This window comes from Myripristis murdjan, chromosome 1 (assembly GCF_902150065.1).
Source record: "Myripristis murdjan chromosome 1, fMyrMur1.1, whole genome shotgun sequence".
Taxonomy (NCBI): domain Eukaryota; kingdom Metazoa; phylum Chordata; class Actinopteri; order Holocentriformes; family Holocentridae; genus Myripristis; species Myripristis murdjan.
The window spans coordinates 12,587,307-12,608,441 of NC_043980.1; the positions used below are offsets into that span (position 1 = coordinate 12,587,307).

General features: G+C 38.8%; 1 long non-coding RNA gene across 1 annotated transcript; it reads left to right on the top strand.

Moving 5' to 3' along the window:
• Nucleotides 1–10,287: 10,287 nt before the first annotated feature.
• On the top strand, nucleotides 10,288–13,282 carry LOC115357611 (uncharacterized). The gene is made up of 3 exons (XR_003928124.1): nucleotides 10,288–10,365; nucleotides 12,607–12,707; nucleotides 13,207–13,282. It is a non-coding gene; the product is annotated as an uncharacterized LOC115357611 (long non-coding RNA).
• Nucleotides 13,283–21,135: the final 7,853 nt, after the last annotated feature.

Genomic DNA, 21,135 nt, shown 5'->3' on the forward strand with positions numbered 1-21,135 from the left:
TCATTATTTGCATGATGACTGTAATGTTTGTCATTTGCTCACAGCATCAATGCCAACTGCCCCCCTGTCTGGCCAGGAATGGGCTCTCCTGTCTGTGATCCTTTTCAAAATTTCTTCCACGTTTCCCAGTTCAGCTGTTTGCTTATTTTTTGAGTGGGGAGTCATAGCTTAAGTAACTTCAAAGTTAGAAAAATAAAACATTTATTTTAACATCGTGCGACAATGTTGTGTACATATTCAGATTCAGGTTTACTGTGTTATTTCAACCATATATCCAGATAAAATGTATTCAACTGAATGAAATTACATTTCACTCATGATCAAGGTGCAAAACATTCATTAAAAACATATAAATACATTTAGAAAAAAAGAACATAAAATCTTTGTATGTGCTGGTTGAACTGCTTCATCAAAGCTACGTCATGTTTTTACTGAGCAAAGATCTGAGAATTGTCAGAGTCACATCACCTGAACAAGTTAGAAGAAACTGGTTGAAGTGTGATCCACTTATCAAATATAGAATATAAACTATAGAATGAGAGACTGAGGAAACAAGGCTGAGCATAATAAAATAAAATAGTTTAATGAAGGAATAAAAAAAAAAAAAAAAAAAAAACAGGAACTCAAGTCTTTTCACTGAAACAACCCCAGGTAACTTATTGTACCAGCGACCAGGGTCAGGTTACTGTGCATATTTAGAAAAATAGAAATGTGAGATGACAGAGAATTTGGCTGCCAGGCTGGGGAACAACAATACAGGTGCATGTTTCATTTTGGAGTCCAGGGAGTGTCTGTCAGCTCTGATACTGCTGACACAACAGGCCTTTGAATTAGACCACCAAACAATAATAAAGCTGGAGCAAAAAATAAACTATTTACAAAATGTACACTATTTACACTATTTCCACATCCCCATGCAGCCAGTACCGCCAGACACAGAGGACTGCTGCCTCAAGCCAAGGCGCCAGACGCAACCAGGGCTTGCCGACCTCGCAAGATGCTAAGGAACGGAGGGATGGAGAGGACGGTCAGATCAGCCTGCCAGACGCAAGACTGACTGCCAAGAAAGAAAGAAATCAATAAATAAAGAAATAAATGAATCAAACTACCAATATAAAAAGAAATCAATCAAGCAAGAAATCAAGAAAAAAGAAAGAAAGAAAATCAACACAGTGTGCCAGAGCCAAGAGAAGAACTTCTTCTTCTTTGAACTCTTTCTTTGCTCTGTTCCAGCAACCTGTCAAAAAAATAAAACAACAGCAACAAAAAGTCAGATCTAATTTGTATCTGGACTGTTTGTCTCCTCTTCTCTTCTACTAATAAAATTATTTTTTTGATTTCTCAGCTTGTCACCGCTCTTCGTGCCGTCTGCAAAACTCACAGAGGGCTTGAGGTGGTTCATGACCTCTGTGGCGATGAGACTGCAGGCGAAGAGGGCGACCTGGGCGTCCTCCATCAGCCCCTCTCTGCTCAGCCAGACATGTGGCAGAGCCTCAGTGAGCCTCATTTTCAGAGGCCAGCAGAGCTCCTGGCTCAGTTTGACCTGCAAGAGATTCACAAGCAGCGTGTGTGAGCCACTGTACAAACCCCCCTTTATTCTCTTATGCTGTTCCTGTGTTCATTGTAAGAGAATACACATTCTCATGTGAATTTTAGATATATTTAAAACCAAATGAAACCAAAGCCTACCTCTTGCTCAGGGTCAGTGAGTTGCTGCAGCCTTTGGAGAAAGACTCTGTTCTTCTTGTATTTCCCCGCCTCCTTCTGCAGCAGGTGGTGGATGTGGTGCACCAGCTCACTTTCAAAGACCCTGTTTTTCAGGTGCTGTGGGCAGTACAGGGTCTCATCCCGGCCTTTAAACAGCTCCACCAGGATAGCGCGGGTGGTGGACTGCTGCACCTCGGCTGCAGGCTCGGCGGTGAGCGGCTGCAGAGGAGACTGGAGAGATGGGAGGAGAAGGCCAGAGTAGATGTGGCTCAGGTCTCCACTCAGTCCTGCAGCTCCCTGTTCACTCTTCAGAGGTGGATCTTCAGAACTGGCCTCCCCATTGAAAGGAGTGCTAGGGAACTGCTTTTTGAAGGCGGCCAGGCTGCAGTCAATGGAAAAGGGGTTTTGCAGCAGTACGTTGTCCTCGGCTGCTGTCTTAAATTCTTCGTAGTCGTCATCTATGAAGAATCTTCCCTCCACCCAAACTACGTCCCTGTTTGTGAAACAGGGCTTGGTGATTTGCGCTCACTGACAAGCCTTTCTTAACCCTATAAAGCCATTCGTATCATATATGGAACACATTTTCAATTCCGTTTTTCATTTTCAGTTTAATCAATACTTGACCAAAATACTGTTGTATACCTTTGAACACTTCCCCTGTTCACCCTGGACCATACCATTGGCACTTCAAGTACATATCATATATCATAAACCAGAAAGGTCATGTAATAACATTTTTATATATATATATATATATATATATATATATATATATATATATATATATATATATATTTTGTTATAGGACTAAATCAAGGGTTCAGTTTCAAAAAATTTGAATTTTCTGCCAATTCTTTCATAGTTTAGGCTCTATAGGGTTAAGAGGGGCCTTCTACAATGCAGGTTGTTAGTGGAGTCAGTGGAGCGTCAATGGGAAGTTTGAGCTTGCCAATAAGTCTCTTTATCAAGCATATGTTGCCCAAGTTCAGGTTAATGAAAACACAACCAGACAGTTTCCCAACAATTTGGTGTGAAGCAAGGAGATGTTTTGTTTTGGAATGAAAAGTAATGAAAGGTTTGACCACTGCAGCTGTACGTCTGATGTCTTGTAAACTCATGGTGGTTTGGCTTTAGTGCAACACACAAAAATAACAGAAAATTCAAATCTTCATGTTTTTACCTTGTGTGTGTCCATTGGGAAGGACTGAGCCTGCAGAAGGACTGAGACTGTCCCCAGACTGAAGGAAACAAGGTCTGATCTGGAAAAACACCAACATGACAAAGATGATGAGTTTCAACAATGAGTCAGTAAGTCACTAAGTAAGTATTTATTTATTTGTCCATGTTCATCACACTGTTTGTGGCAGTCTGACCAGAGATCAGTAATAACTTTACCTGCAGCAGTAACTGCCAGATGAATTGTTTGAGGGAGGAGCTGTGGTCCAGCAGCTGCCAGGACTTGGTCCTGGTGTGGCTCTGGGCCTGAGCCCTCTCCCCCTCAGATGATATCTGAGGTGAACCGTGGTCCATGATGTCTCCAAGGAAGCCTGGAGACCATGGAAAATAAATTACACTGTGGTGGAACTGAACATTTATCCAACTTATCAAAGTATAGTCAAACACAGATGCAAGGAAAAGACACCAAGAGCTCCATAAAATGTTTCAACCCTCTAAGAAACACAACAGGAGCCTTGACTAGTGGCTTTAATCCTTAATTAAAAAAGAAAAAACAAAACTCCTACCTTTGCAGGGCCTTGAAGAGGGAAGGTGATTAATGGTGCAAGAAGTTGTTTAATTCAAGTATGATGTAGGAACAGCCAACGAACAGCCAATAATAATAGCAATAATAACGTTTTGGTGGTGGATGGTGTTCAGAGCACTGTCCACATCATGCTGGTAAAAGGTGTTCCTGGTCACTGAAACTATTTATCACTTCAGTATCAGCAGTAGAAAGAAGTTTAGAAATATTTTAGTAGAAAAAAACATTTTACTGAATCAGAAACAGAAACAGAAACTCTTCATACGTCCTGACTTTTTCGCATGTTTCCCCTTAATACACACCACACTCCTTAATAAGGCCTTCATTTCAAGACCAAACCCATTAATGCTACCTAAAATTAATTAGAACATCAAGACGATGCAGCTCTAAATTTATGAATTCACACAAAAAGTCAGCAGTTGAAAAAAATGAAGGGGATTTCCCTTCATTTTTTCATATGTTGACTTTTAAAAAAACCTGAACTTTAAACTAAAATTAAGGTTTATTTTGGTATTGGTTTTGATACTTAGGTAAAATGACTGTCCAGCACCTCAACATTTTCTTAATCCACTCAGATTTTATTAATTTTAATTTGTTTCAGCGTTCAACTACATTCAGGGATCGTGTTTCCATGTGAACTTTGTGCACAGCGACCGATCCCAGCTTCTTATGGCGGCAGCAGCTGGTCGGTCCTTACTGTGGTGGAGTGAGTGAGTTTGGGAGATCATCATTTTCAAATCACTCCCTGCTCCAGATGATTTACCTTCACTGTGGGGAAAAAATGGAAATAATCTGTCCAATGCAAGATAGAGGACCAGGATAAAAAATAAAAATAATAGTTAAAAAAATAAATAAATAAATAAATAAATGAACTAAGTAAATAAAAACCTAAACAACAACCTTATTAATAAGAACAACATTTAAAAAAAAAAAAAAATTAGTTCATCAGTTAATATTAACAAAAAAATTCAACAATGTTTTCCTTAAAAAAAAAACAAAAAAAACAATGTGAAACAGAACATCCTCAGCATTGTCCGGCAGATGTTGAAGGACCTCAGCCTCCTCAGAAAGTAGACACAAGTCTCTCAGATTGTGTGATGATTTAAAAAGTTTGAATCAGTCTGTAAAGGGCCAAAAAAGAAGAAAAGGGCCAAAACAGGGAAGTGATACCAGCTGACTTAAGCAGTAATGATCATTAATAAATATCTAATGTCAGCAATACCTTAACATGTTGGACAGAGAGTTTCCAATATGAGGTAACTTTTTAAGGATTAAGATTATTAAAATTCAGTCTCAGACTTAATTACTCATCCAGCAAGTGAGTTCCTCTAAGAGCATGAAAAATAACAGAGAGAAACAGCTTCTCTTGTTAATAAGTGATAAAAGCTGTCTGGATATTCCTAATATATTATTCTTCTCAAATATTTTATATAAGCAAGGCAGGGAGATCTTACCAGTTTAGAGATCAGTTTGCAGCATAATAAATTAATCAGAGTGCACACATTTTATTAAGACCACTGTTACGGTTACACAACAGCATGTTATACAGTATCAGTAAAATGTACAGGATATATTTGCAAAAGGACAAAGGACTACTGGAGCTTTGGAAAACACTTTTGAAATGTGAAATATCAACAGAGGATGAAAATAATAGCTATTTTAAAAAAAATGGCTGAGAATGAATGAAGTGACCAGGAAATGAGAAACAGAGAGTCAAATCAACATTGATGCCAAAGTTCAGAATTGGGGACAAGGGAGCCGATGAATAAGAAAATTCAGAGAAGCACTAGGAATGATTGAGGTTGGAATACTTGCTTGAGGAGTACTTGAGGAGTTTCTTGTTGATGTTTGAAGCCGCAGTGTGGAAGATGAGAGGCGGAGGGCCACCGTCAGGTCTGGACACAAGAGAGCCTGGAGGACTGGATCGAGTAGCATCGACTCAACTCCCAAAAGGCTGGAACAGATTCTTGGTGTCTGCTGAGCTCTGCTGACTCGACACATTGAGCCGGACAGCCCAGCTCTACATTTTGGCTCTCTCATTGTGTCTCAGGTAATGGTCTTTTAGAGAAACTTTTGGTGACCACCCAGGACGGCAATTGCTGATAACAATACAGGCATGAACTCAACAAACTGACTTTCCTTTGTTTCAGAATACACACATATATTTATAAGTTTGAAGTAATCATCCTGCTCCCAATTCAATCAGATCAGATTTGAAAAGTCATTGTTAAAACAAAACACAGCAAACACTCCATGCTAAGTTACAAAACTAACAGCTTTTATAATTTTGTATATCTAACTGTGTTTCGCCTGCCATTGTCTCTCATCTTTTAAGTATCTTATTCAAAAATGCGCCGAATCTCATCTCTCAGAGTGATAGACGATCTTTAGGCTTACATTTAGTGTACAGTGTTTTAAATCACACTCACACAATTGAGCATGATGAAAATGGATAGTCTCTGTGGGAAGAAATAAGTAGATAATTCATATTCTGAGGTTTGGAATAGTTCTTTCATCCACTTCTGGGAAAGATGGATTCACAGCATATCATTACTGCAGGAAAAACAGAGATGGACCAAAGCAAAAAGATGCTTGACAAAAGAAGCCTGACTTTTATGTGAAACCACAAACTAAGATTTGACTTGTCTTTATGATAGAAGAAGGTTTACATAGATGGAGTTTTATTATTGCCATTACCATGAATCAGACTCATTGATTTCTATTTAATTGTTATTGTTGTCATTTGCTGGCTCTTGTATGCCACCTTATGTAGTACTGTTTGAGAGTTGCTCTGTGGCAGTAAAGAGCCAGTGTATAGGCGCCATGTATTTGATTGCTTAAGGGTGATTTTCCTCTGGGTGCTAGGTGGTGCATACAAGCTGAGGCTGGAATCTGAAGTTCATATCAGCTGCTTAGATAAAGTTGAAAAATATAATAGTGGGGCGGCTTAGCTCAATATATCACAAAAATCGTTCATTTTGTGATAAAAGCACCAAATTTGGTAGATGTGTTGGTGGATATATTTCAAACAAATCTGGATATTGGGCCGTCACAAAAGCGCCCCCTAGTGGCCATAGCAGGCATTTGATTTGTTAAAATGAATAAAAATATAAAAATGATTCATTAAAATATCTAAAAAATGTAAATACACATTAAATTAAGAAAAAATACAGTTATACACACTCAGTTTCTCAAACACTTTCTAAGTCCATTAGGTATTGTGGATGTTGTCTTTTGGGTCCTTGATATCCCTTGATCCCACAGGGATAAAAGAAACTATATAGTTTAGGCGAAAAATGTGGGGAAATGTGTGTAATTTATGGTTTAAGGAGGTCATGTGACCTCTGTGTTTGTCAGAAAGAGACACCCATGGGCTTAAATGAATTTACAATGATACAATGATACCAAACAATCATATATAGAATATTGACAAATAGGAAACTGATAGCCATTTCTGACTTTGGGCGACTAATCAATAATTATGCTAATTAATCAATAATTATGACTAAATTGTAACTTTTACAGCTTGGCATACAGCAGAAATGGATTCAGCATTAAATAATCATACAGAAACAACAGATAAAGTGCTTTTCTTCAAAAATGCCTACCATGTTGTTTTCTAAGGGGCTTTTTCAATTTTCGGTCCTGACTATATGCTAGCCAGCTCGTTGGCTAGCTGGCTTGCAGTGGTGGTTGTGGTGGGGGGGGGGGCAGAAAGTGTTTGAGAAACTGAGTGTGTATAACTGTATTTTTTCTTAATTTAATGTGTATTTACATTTTTTAAATATTTTAATGAATCATTTTTATATTTTTATTCATTTTAACAAATCAAATGCCTGCTATGGCCACTAGGGGGCGCTTTTGTGATGGCCCAATATCCAGATTTGTTTGAAATATATCCACCAACACATCTACCAAATTTGGTGCTTTTATCACAAAATGAACGATAGTTTAGCTATGCCGCCCCACTATAAGGCATGTTCAGTTAACGACATCTGGTGTCCTTTTGGGACACAGGATTGAAGAGGACTTACTGTCTAGGCATCGTCACTAACCTTTGCGAGTATTACAAGGGCAAACAACCCCATGAGAAAGATATAGCAGAGGGGGGTCTAAAAGTAACAGACTGAATGATGACTCAAGCAAAGGAAATTTCTTATCTGCACAAATACACACATTATGAGTTTTTCACTATTGTTTTCATCTCAAGCTGAGGTTTATATAAAGCTCAACATCACTGTTTACAGTCTCAAATTGTTTTACAGGACTACACATTTACAACAGACAAAACAGAACAAAACGACTTAATCCTGATAGAGGGCATTAGTGAGGTACCAAGATTTAATAAAGAAAGAAGGGGATATATTGCATAAATGAATTAATGCAGCAAAGCTATAATGTCTGTTGGAAGGTGCAGGAGGAGCAGGGCCGTGCAAGGGAAGTTCACCAGGGACAGCAGGGCGCAGAGACAGAGCCAGGCCACCGACATAAAGCAAATTCTAAATAAATTTTTACGGAAAACAAGCGTCTCTAACAACATTCAGTGCAGCCTAAATCTCTTAAACAGGCCATTTAATGTAAAGAGTAAAGTCATAGGAAGTGTTTCGAAATTGATTTACTGAAGTTCCTCCTCTTTTTTTTTTTTTCATCAACACTCCCCATTGCAGCACTCCGCCCAATTTGGCTCAAGCCACAAAATTTATCACTAAAATTAGCAAACACAGCAAAGAAATTACCAGTTTGCCTGCACTGCTGACAGAGCAGTGACCAAGTAGGTGAGTTTCTGAATGGCTTATGTTTATTGCTGCTTTCAAAAAATAATCCATATTTTGCACTCCTTAAGGAAAGTATATTATTTGCTTAATTTAAACATGTTTTCATTTATTTAAATATGTTTTGTAAAGTATGAAAATTCAGAAATAATAAAACAAAAGAAATAATAATCTGGTAAGTTTCAGGCCTATTTCAAAGTTATTAAATCTCAGTTTAAATTTATAGGTTAGTTTTTAGAGCACATTATGTAGTAACATCAGCTGGAGGTAAGAAATACTTTGCATTTTCTTCCTTGAGAAGGTAAGTCATATAGTGAATAGATTTCCAGGGAAAAAATCTATCTGGGGAGCATCAAACCCTCAGACACCCACACACATTTCAAGGGAAATAATCTGCATTGTTTATAAATTGTACATTTCTTGGAGAGGTCATTAACAAGCTGGTTAACATCTTTCCTGAACTTCATTTAACAGGGACAATGCACATTAAAAAGCATTTATTTAAATGTGCCAAAATTAGACAAAAGGTTAATTTTCATCTGCAGTCCCTGGCCAGACAATCTTTCCGTGCTACAGTGTGCAAACTATAGTCAAAGATACTTACACCTAAAATATGAAATGATAATGTCTTTGCTGTATCATCCTTCTTTTGTGTCTGTGTACTCACCATTTTGTTGTTTTCGCAGTTTCCTTTACAGAACATTCAGCTGATAAGAGTTAAAATCAGAGTAACCTTAGCAAGAAAAATATATGAGAAAAGCAACTGACCATAGGAAACAAACAGGTGTGACATCTGGTTTTGCTTGTACTCAAATGCAGACTCAAACAACAGGTTGGTGGGGAAAATGATGATCAATACAGTAAAACTGAAATAGCTGAAAGCGAAATTGTTTTGTGAGCTTGTTGAGCAGGAATCTCTTGTTATTATAAGACTGTTGAAAACCCTTTTCCAGAGCCACTTTGCTGTGAAAACTGAGATGAACTGAGAGACAATAATACCCACTTTTTTCTGTAACTTATGACTCAAGAGGATACAGAAACTTAAAATGCCCCTCTATATTTCACTGTATATGAATATCTCAAGCCAAAATAAAGCTTTTTTTATTTGGCAGAGCAGTGAACATCATTAGCTGGCCTTGATTAGATACAATGAAAGGAAATAATAATATTTTCTTGACATATCTGTGATCTAACAGGCAGTGATGGATGAGAAGCTGGTTAACTCTGTAACAACAACCATGGAGTTTGAGGACAGTTCAAAAGAATGCAGACCAACAAGACAAGAGCTGCTGTCAGGTACTGTTACATGGATCAACACAAACACAAATGCAGACATGAAGAACTTGCAATTCATGCAATTAATGACACAACCAACTGCAAGGATATTTTGGTTTGTTTTTATGATTTAGGCTGTGTAGCTAAACATGGACGAGTTGCTGCAGTGTGTCTGGGGCTGCTGTGTCTTCTCCTCCTGGCTACCGTCATCAGCCTGGTGGCACCTGGTGGTGAGTTGGACATTATTTGTTCAGTCAACTGTTGAACTACGTTTGTGGTGTCATAATTACAAGCATTAATTAAAAAATACATTATACCTTTGTCATGTTGTAGATGTCAAAAGAACAGAAAACAAACGATGTTACGGTGCTCAAGAGAGAGACACATATTTCTACAACCTGTACAGAGAGAGAGAGCTTTTCCACAGCATTTACAACAACCTGATCAATGAGAGACACCAGTTACAGACCAGTCTCAACAACCTGACTGAAGAGAGGAACCAGTTACAGACCAGTTACAACAACATGACTCAAGAGAAAAATCAGCTGCAAGCGGAGATTGAAAGGCTGAGAGGGAAGATAACAGGCATGGGAAACTAAAAAATTTCACTGCATTACTCTGAGTCATAAAATTATTGATTGTAAATGTATATTTATGTACTTTATGAACAATTTATGCATAAATTACTTTTATTTTCTAGAGCTGACCTCACAAATATGCCCAGACGGATGGACCAAGTTCAACAGCAGCTGTTACTTCATCTCTTCAGGAAGTAAAAACTGGGATGAGAGCAGGCAGGACTGTCTGAGGAGAGGAGCTGACCTGGTGATCATCAACAGCAGAGAAGAAAACGTGAGAGATGGGCTGGGAAAGTTTACATATTATTTATACATTAATATCTAAGGCTAAATGTGTTTCTGCAGCTAGGAAATGCGGCCGTTTCCTCAAAAAAAAAAAAAAAGAAGAACTCATAGTGCCCACAGAAACTCACAGAAATTTCACTTGACAGTCCAGAAAAAATATAGAAAATAAGCTGCAGTACAAATACAAGGCAAAAAAGTGGCACTTGAGCTGCCTGATATCCTGTCATGATATATTAAATGTAATGTAAGGGTTTTACAAAAAGAACAAGAGCTCTTACTTATAGTATAAGCCTCTCTCCAGACTGCTCCACTGAATAATGTAGTATAAAACCATCCAAATTCAAGGTTGGCCGAAAGCAGGCAGTGGATAGTCTGCTAGACCATGACGCGCACTGGCCTGCCCCCCAGCTATAACACACACTGCCCTGCCTGGCAGTATCAAGAAAGATTCAGCTCAGCAAGGCAGGAATTAAAAGAAGTCTTATTCTTTTTAGTAAAACCTTGGTTTTACTAAAGTACCAGTGAACAATCACCTACACAGCTCCAGGTTGTGTAGGTGATTTTGTGTATACAGCGGTGGTTGAATAAGGATGGAAAGAATGACATTGTCAGGCTGGATGACATTAGTCATTGGTGCTGTACAGGGCCGTGCAGAGACATCTGGAGGGGCAGGTGCTCAGAGTTAAAAGGGGGCACATGGAACACAAATTTGAAACACCATACAGAAACATACCTTACAATATAACTGGTTGAACTGTAGCAACGTTTGCTACAATTATTCCTAGTGCTGATAATGAAGCAAAAAATAATTGAATGATGTATTTAAATATTTTTGTGATTTTATTCAGTTTGACTATCCACTTTGCACAAGACAGCAAGGTTCTAAAAGTTATATATTTTGTATGCATATTATATCTAATTTGTGTGTAAATGTTATAAACAAACAAGTACTGATATGTTTAAATGAGAGGTTGAGAAAATCACAATTCAAATTCTTCTAATTGTTGGAACATAATTTTGACAGTTTGAAAGCCCAAAGCCTTACCTTCCTCATGATACGTTTTATTTTCCACTCGGGCTTACTGTCATTGAGAAAAAAGCATTTGTTTGACCACTACTTTTGAGCGACTCTTTACCAAGCACCACTGTCACTCATGCAGTGTGCTTTATAGAGCCTCATTTCTGATGCAGGTGACACAAGCCCAGTGGCACAGTGGATAGTGTCTCTGCCTGCCATGCGGGAGACCAGGGTTCAACTCCCCACCTGGGCAAGAGCAACAACACTACACAACCCACAAACAGCATAGGGCTGGCGGTCTAGCGCATGTCCAGGCGATCGCAAGGCAAGCACATCAAAGTTTCTTCAAAAACTTTACAAAGTCTTACTGTTAAATAATACACAACATCTCTCTAATGCACTTTGCCCATGATAAGAGAAACATACAGAAACAAAAAGAAGCCTCATTGCTCATTCTTCACTTTGTCAGTCATCTTGCAAGAATACACCGTGCACAAACGAATACCTCTGCAAAACCAACTCACCGGACCAGTTGTTTACTCCCTCGCGTCTTCTTCAGTTTCGCGAGATGAGCAGTGGCCGTCTCTAGCAGCTTAGCAGCGCTTAGCTACATGACGTCTGGGCACGTCAGGGCAGTGAGGGCAGATTGAGAGCACGTTGTGGATCATGTGACCAACCAAGGTAGATCAAAATTATTATTATTTTGTTTTATTTATTATTATTTTGGGCCACACAGACAGACTTCCACACACACACATAAATAAATAAAAATAAAAAAACATTACTTTGACAAAAGGGCACTTTGGGCATCAAGGGGCAAAGGGGCAGGTGCTCCGTTGCCCTGCTTACCTGACTGAGGTAAAACCACGGCGCTGGACCTTTAATGGGCAGTTCACGCTAAAATCTTAACAACGTGGGAGACCACAGACGTAACAACAGATTTAACATATTTTTTAAACTTGGTTTTGGAAGATAATCGGCTCAGTCCAGCCTCAAATCAGCAAATTATGTTCAGACCATTTGGTCTGTAAATGGCAATACTTTTTTAATTGTTTTATTCATGACAAACCTTGTACCTCCATGGCAGTGCATTGAAGCCTCATGTAAACAGTCCAACAGGAATAAGATGACGATTACTCCGTGTAGGTAAGCATAGTCATTGTTTTTGTTTGCTGCTTAAAATCTTTTCTCTGTATCATTTTTCAAACTCAGTCGTTTCTGAAGAACTTTGGTCTCAGAGTCTGGATTGGTATGTCTGATCTGGAAACAGAAGGGGAGTGGAAGTGGGTGGATGGATCAAGTCTGAGCTACACGTAAGAAACTGACTTTTAACGTGACCATCTTTCTGTGACCCAAAATTACAGTAAATCAACACTTTTGAATGACATGCTGGCATCTCTGTTTTGCTGTGCTGGTGGAGCTAACTCATGTAAAAAGGAGTAAGAAGTAAGACTATCTTTGCTTTAGACAAATTTTAAATATTTTCTGTAACATGAACCACACGCCAATTCCAGTAAACCTGCCCATTCAATGACATGCCCCCTAGGCCATTCACATACAAAATGTTTTTGGTTGATTTTCTATTATTTATAATATATTTTATTTATTATATTTAACTCTGATGTTTCTAACTCTGTAAGAAATCATCCTGTTCCCTCCTCATGTTTTTAGCTCCTTCTGTGACGAAATGAAATGGAAAAAATGCTTCTTTTTTTTCATTTTTTTCATTTTTTTCAGCTAATTCATGACATAATATACAATCAGCACTAAATGGTATGAAGTTGTTTTGTCTTATGATTTAATCATGAATAGGTCCTGGGCAAAAGGTCAGCCTGATGATGCTCGTGAAGGAGAAGACTGTGGAGAAGTGAGACCAGAACGAGATGGATGGAATGATCTGTTTTGTACTCACAATCAGCAGTGGGTTTGTGAAAAGAAGACTTGTTTGGGGGTTGAGATATGAGCAACATTTTTTCTTGTCCTCTTACATTAAAAAAGAAGGAAGCAAAGAATGCATAGTTTGCCTAAATCAAATGACATGAATGATTTTACTGTGACAGATTGTCTTGAGAAAATAAAATAGTCTGGCTTGGGTGGATATTTCTGTTTAGAATACATTGCTGTCTCTCTTAAGTAAATAAAATTTATGAAACTTTTTTGTCAGGAGTATAACTGTGAAGACAATCAGCATTCATTTGTAAGAGTTTGAGATGGTAGAGAAAGCAGCCTGTTATATTTGCCTGTTTTCCTATAAAATAAATAAATGCATCAATAAATAAACATTTTCAAAAAATAACCTCAGCTAGCAAGAGTTGTTGTACTGCTTGATTTTCTGAACTGCTGATTCTTAACTGAATTATGTGAAGTTGTGAAGTTTAGGGTCTCTGGTTGTTGTTAGTTGTCTTATGATGCATTTTACTGAGTCTGAGGCTGTCCCTGGTCCTGCTCCCCCTGCTGGCCATGCTGACTCCTGCACCTTCCACAACCATTAGTTTTGCTGCAGAAATGCATTTATGCACTTGGTTCTCTGTCTTGGTCCCACTAATGTTCTCCCACTTCCTCCCCCATTTTCTGTGTGTGTGTGTGTGTGTGTGTGTGTGTGTGTGTCACATATTCATGTATGCATGCCCTGTGTGAGTGTGACCATTTTATTCTCAGCCCGCCCCGTCTGTTCTGTTGTCATATTGTCTGCTATTGTGTTTTTTTGTTTGTTTGTTTGTTTTTTTGCATTTGCATTATGACTGTAATGTTTGTCATTTGCTAAGGACATCCATGCCAACTGCCCCCGTCTGGCCAGAAATGGGCTCTCCTCTCTGTGATCCTTTTCAACATTTCTTCCACTTTTCCCAGTTCAGCTGTTTGTTTGTTTTTTGAGGGGGAGGGAATGATAGCCCAAGTAGCTTCAAAGTTAGGGAAATAAAAACATTTATTTTAACATTGTGCAACAATTTTGCGTACATATTCAGATTCAAGTTTAGTGTGTTATTTCAACCATATATCCATTTAAAAATGCATTCAACTGAATGAAATTACATTTCTCTCAGGATCAAGGTGCAAAACATTCATTAAAAACATATAAATACATTTAGAAAAAAAAGAACATAAAACCTTTCAGTGTATGTGCTGGTTGAACTGCTTCACTGAAGCTACGTCATGTTTTTACTGAGCAAAGATCTGAGAACTGTCAGAGTCACAACACCTGAACAAGTGAGAAGAAACTGGTTGAAGTGTGATCCACTTATCAAATATAGAATATAAACTATAGAATGAGAGACTGAGGAAACAAGGCTGAGCATAATAAAATAAAATAGTTTAATGAAAGAATAATAATAAAAAAATAAAAAAAAACAGAAAAGAACTCAAGTCTTTTCAGGTTACTGTGCATAAATAGAAAAGTGAGAAATATGAAATAGCAGAGAATTTGGCTGCCAGGCTGGGGAACAACAATACAGGTGCATGTTTCATTTCGGAGTCCCTGAAATGCCTGTCAGCTCTGATACTGCTGACACAACAGGCCTTTGAATGAGACCACCAAACAAAAGTGCTTTGTGATAAAGCTGGTGCGATCTACACCAACAAATAAACTATTTACAAAATGTACACTATTTACACTATTTCCACATCCCCATGCAGCCAGTACCGCCAGACGCAGAGGACTGCTGCCTCAAGCCAAGGCACCAGACGCAACTGGGGCTTGCCGACCTCGCAAGACACTAAGGAACGGAGGGATGAGGAGGACGGTCAGATCAGCCTGCCAGATGCAAGACTGACTGCCAAGAAAAAAAGAATTCAAAAAAGAAAGAAAGAAATCAATCAACTACCAATAAATCAATCAATCAATCAATCAATAAAGAAATAAATCAATCAACTACCAATAAATAAAGAAATCAATCAATAAAGAAATAAATCAATCAACTACCAATAAATAAAGAAATAAATCAAGCAAGAAATCAAGAAAGAAAGAAAGAAAGAAAGAAAGAAAATCAACACAGTGTGCTGAGACAATATGGACTTAAGTCCTCTTGGGCCGGAACAGGCCACAGAGCCAAGAGAAGAACTTCTTCTTTCTTCTTTGAATTCTTCTTTCTTTGCTCTGTTCCAGCAACCTGTCAAAAAAAATAAAACAACAACAAAAAGTCAGATCTAATTTGTACCTGGACTGTCTCCTTTTGTCTACTGGGTCTTTCTATAATTTTGGGACATCTTACGTCCATGGGCTATATTTTGCATGACTTTTTAGTAAAACTTAAAAAATCATTTTTATATTGACAGCTGATCATGTTTTCACAAATACAATGATTATTTATTGTAGAAACAGCAATTTATTATTAAAAATGGCTATATATCAGTACAATCTACATTTACCCTGTCCTTTTTAATCACAACCAACTTCTAATTAGCCAAAAAACAATGAAAAGCACTTATTTACTTTTTATTTTGATAATTTCCCATTCATTAAGTAGAGATAATGAAGACCTAAAAATTTTGTGTCAATATATAAAATATTATATGCAAAATAAAATTTTTTATGTGTGTCCCCGAAATCATTGTCAACTAATGTACCCATTAAAAAAAAACCCTCCCAATAAGGTCTGGTTTACCCAAATCCTATGACCTTCACCTTGTGATGTCATTTAATCCTCAAGAAGGCACTCAGCAGGCTGCATGGTATGTTCTTTCTGCCTTTTCATAAATATTTCTTATAAAGTAGTGTCTGGGTCAAGGAAGAATTTAGCAAATGTCAACAATGTTACTTGAATATCATCATTAAATTATGTTTAATAATATTTTACTTAATTATTTCTGTGATAGTTTAAGAAAATCCTTCTCAAAAATGCCATGTGGTATTTGGTTGGAGGCAGCCATGTTGATTTAAAGCCTGAGAACAGCAATAATGTCAACTGTGTTACCCATCAACTATGTTACTCTAGAAAGGTAACTGAGTAAGACTAAGGGTGACATACAGTAGTTGACACTTGACACCATATGTTCTTGTAGTTTTCAGGAGTTAATTTTAAAATAAATTCTAATAATTTGTAACATATAATAAGAAATCAACACACGTTTGTTTAACCTTTTAAGACTTCAGATTGTTATATTGAAATTAATATACATTTGCTATAAATGCAGTTAATAAAATTACTACAAACTAGTGTGGTTGGTATGTGTTTTTGATGTCAGTGATTCGAAATCAACTCTAGTAAGAGTTGGAATATGCAGTATTGCTAACATAAAAGCAGTATAATATTAATAATTTACATTATGATTATGTTTCATAATTTTTTGTATGTCCAGTCAACTTTCAAAAGTTTTTGAAGAAAATATGTAGACCATTGATTGCATTCTGTGAAATTGGGGGTTTAAAAGCAAAAAAAAAAAAAAAAAAAAAAAGTTAGATTTTTTTTTTTTTTAATTGGCAATTAAAATTTTAAACAATGGTAAATGGACACATATTCTACCAGGAATAGTGGTTGTTTTAATATCTGGCATTTATCCAAAGTTACAATTTGACAGTTTTTAAGATAAGATAAGATAAGATAAGATATTCCTTTATTAGTCCCACGGTGGGGAAATTTCCCGCATCACAGCAGCAAAGTGGATAGCAAGATACGAAGCACAATTTACACAATAAAGCAATATAAACACTGTAAACAAGGAATGAGCAATATAAACACTGTAAACAAGGAATGAGCAATATAAACACTGTAAACAAGGAATGAGAAAAATACTCTGTGAACAATTTGAACCACAGAAGAAAAAAACCCAAAACCTGGGGAACAACACACTCTGGAGGTTCAGGGTTAGTGTGAACCCATGAGACCAAGTGGCAGAACCTGACTCCCGGACTGGGTCTCAGGAACTGTCACACTTGATCCTGCCTTATGGGATCTCCCCTTCCCTCCCGTCTTTATGTGTGTGCAGTAGTGCAGTGTGCGTGTGTGTGTATGTGTGTACGTGGGTGGGGGTGGGGGTGGGGGTGGTAGTTAAGGTGCTGAGAATGTGCATTCTAGTGCAGTCAGTGCAGTCCTGGAGAGTGTGTGGTCTACTGGGAGCACTGCTTGTTGTAGAGTCTGACGGCTGCAGGAAGGAAGGACCTGCGATAGCGTTCCTTCACACACTTTGGGTGAAGCAGTCTGTCGCTGAAGGAGCTCTCCAGTGTAGTTAAAGTGTCCTGCAGGGGATGGGAGTCGTTCACAATCATGGATGACAGTTTAGCCTCCTCTCACCTACCACCTCCACTGAGTCGAGGGGGCATCCCAGGACAGAGCTGGCCTTCCTGATCAGCTTGTCAAGTCTCTTTCTGTCAGCCGTCGAGATGCTGCTCCCCCAGCAGACCACTCCATAAAAGATGGCTGATGCCACCACGGTGTCATAAAAGGTCTTCAGGAGTGCCCCCTGCACTCCAAAAGACCTCAGTCTCCTGAGCAGATAGAGTCTGCTCTGGCCTTTCTTATAATTATTCTTATTTTGTCCAAATCACAGTTGACGAAATAACCAGTTAATATCTCATTTTATTTAATAAATATCTGAAATCAATAATGCTGGAGCTTGCCAATTGCTAAAAACATAACATTTAAACACTTCTTTGTCAGGGAAAAATATTTATATTGGAAAACATTAACCTTTTTTCAAAAATTCTGAAACTCAAAATGTCCCAAAATTATAGAATGACCCTACTAATGAAGTGATGTTTTTAATTTCTCATCACAACAATACATCTGCAGTGATTTTATGAATGGTTTGTGTTTTGTTAAAATTACAGTTTACACAGCACCACAGACGAGGAGTTTAGTTTTAGAGATAAAACTTTAAAGGCTACAGCTAACACAAACCGTGTCATCATGAACTGTAAATTATGAGCTTGAGAAAAAAAAATCCTGCCTCAACCCAACTTTATGTAAATAAATACATAGACACATTTTGAAATATGTTGCTATGCAGTTTCTGTGAGCAGCTCCATATTCTCTCAGTTTGAGTGTTACTTTGCAGGGCAGCTCACCTCCTCTGTGTAGAGGAACTCCTCCCTGCTCTCCTTGCGCTCCCTGAGCAGACGCAGCTCCAGCAGGGTCGGCTCTCGCTCCGCCACGTTGTCTGGTCTTTTGAGAGGGACGTTGACGCTGAGTGTTGTCGCAGCTCTTGGTGCCATCTACAAAGCTCACAGAGGGCTTGAGGTGGTTCATGACCTCTGTGGCGATGAGACTGCAGGCGAAGAGGGCGACCTGGGCGTCCTCCATCAGCCCCTCTCTGCTCAGCCAGACATGTGGCAGAGCCTCATTGAGCCTCATTTCAGAGGCCAGCAGAGCTCCTGGCTCAGTTTGACCTGCAAGAGATTCACAAGCAGCGTGTCTGAGCCACTGTACAAACCCCCTTTATTCTCTTATGCTGTTCCTGTGTTCATTTTAACAGAATACACATTCTCATGTGAATTTTATATATATTTAAAACTAGGGATGAGCCGGATACTCGGTTGAAACGAGTATCCGGTACGGATATAGCACTTTTTCCGAGTACCAGTATGATCCCAGTAATATGAGTCAATATCCGTGCTCGTGATGAATGAAAATCTTTATTGGGTAGCTGACTGTGTCCAGGTTGTGTGATAGGACAGTCACACACAGCGCCCCTCCCCTACACACAGACAGTACAGTGGTGCCCCTCTCTCTCTCTCTCTCTCTCTCTCACACACACACACACACGCACGCACGCGCACACACACACACACACACACACACACACACACACACACACAGGGACAACCGGACAACCTCAGCTGTCACTCACTCAGGTGTGACAGCTCATCTCGCGTTTCTCTTCAGTAGCGGTCAGGTTTTTTCAGCTCACTCTTCCCTCGGTCTGTAATCACTGATAGTCAGTAGAGTTTCTGCTAAACTTGACTGGTAACAGACGCGCTGCTTTTGAGCAGAGTTAAGGCTGAATTATGCTTCAGCGTTGGAAGAGCGTACGGGGGTTGTGCGAAGCACGCATTTCCTACGCAGCGCGTGTGTGTCCAACATACCTCTGCAAACACACAGAGCAATTCTCCTCCCACCAACGTAGACCCTGTGACGTATGGTCGCTGCTCTTCTGTGGCGAGTGGACGAGTCGTATAGGTGCGGGCACTCTCCAAAGTTTTCAAACACAACCGACGAGTCGAGACACAACAGTTTAAAAAAAAAAAAAAAAAAAAAAAAAAAACGGCGCTGACGGCACAACAACAGGAATGTGATGCCGGTTGCAACGAAATGCCGGAAATAGTGTACTTCGGCGGACCAATCACAGCTCTTGTGGGGCTGCGGAGGGTCCGCGTAGTTACAATTTTTGGGAGGCGCGCGGCAAGGCTCTGCGGCGGTCGCACAACCCATAGATATCTATAATAAAGGCTAGATGTCTCGTGGCCGCTGCCGGCCAATGGAGTCGCACGTCCGCACATGGCGGCCATCTTGCCACAGTCAGCTTGCTCACCCATAACATTGTGTGGTAGTGGTGCATGTACTTTTAAACAACCATAACTTGCTCAATTTTCTACAGATTTTCAAACGGTTTGGTTTGTTATAAACGTCAGAGGTGTAGTTATAATACTGCATTTAATTAATAATTTTGTTACACTTCCGGTCAAACATTCAGATTTGTAGCCACGTTAATAATGTTTGTAAGAAACCAAACCGTTTGTAAATCCGTCAAGATTTCAGTGAGATAAGAGTATTTACGTTTGTGCAGATCGCACACCTTCCGTCTGTTACCATAGACTCTGCCAGAGAGCTTGCCTGTGGCAAGATGGCCGCCCGGTGATGACGTTACAGACCCCGCCGTAAGACATCTAGCCTTTATTATAGATATCTATGGCACAACCCCCGTAAGCTCCGCACAACCTCCGTACGCTCTTCCTACGCGGAAGCATAATTCAGCCTTTAGGCGTAGGGGTTGGGGCTGAATGCGACTGGCGTCGCGTCTCTCATTGCCGACACAGCGGTCGTTTTTTTTTTTTTTTTTTTCACCGTCTGCTCCCTCTTACCGGCTGGTTTCTGATATGAAGTAAGTTGGAAAACTTTGCTCGTACCGGACGCGGTGCAGAGTCACAGTCTTAACACAAACACCACTTACACACATATATTAGCTGAACACACATAGTATATTATTATTTTGATTTTATTTTGGCTGCATGCACTGAGAGTCTGACCCTTTCTCACTGTAGTTCATAAAAAATAAATATAGTTGTAGTATAAATATTACAAATTAAGCTATAGCTATATCTATATAAATATATCTATCTATCTATCTATATATATATATATATATATATATATATATATATATATATATATATCTATATACTCTAGTACGTCATAATTGCCCACTGCATGTGTTGTATTCATTGAAGAATAATATTAAGAATATTCATGTTCTGTGTTTATAAAAAACTTGTTCTGTAAATCGTTTGTTTACTATTGTGATCAAAAACATTGATCTGAAGCTTCTGAGGCTGTTCTGTAAATAGTTTTCAAATAAACAATATCGCAACTTCTGATCAACCCTTATCAATTTCAGGCTTAAGATAACCTACCGATTAAGCCCCACCCATTTCCGGTCAAACTCCACTAACTTCCAACTTGAGCCCGCCCACTTCCGTTTCGGCTCCGCCCACTCCGAGTATGGATACAGATAATGTAGATGTTTAAACAGATACAGATAGCTACAGATACAGATAGTGGTGTACTCGCTCATCCCTAGTTTACAGTAACT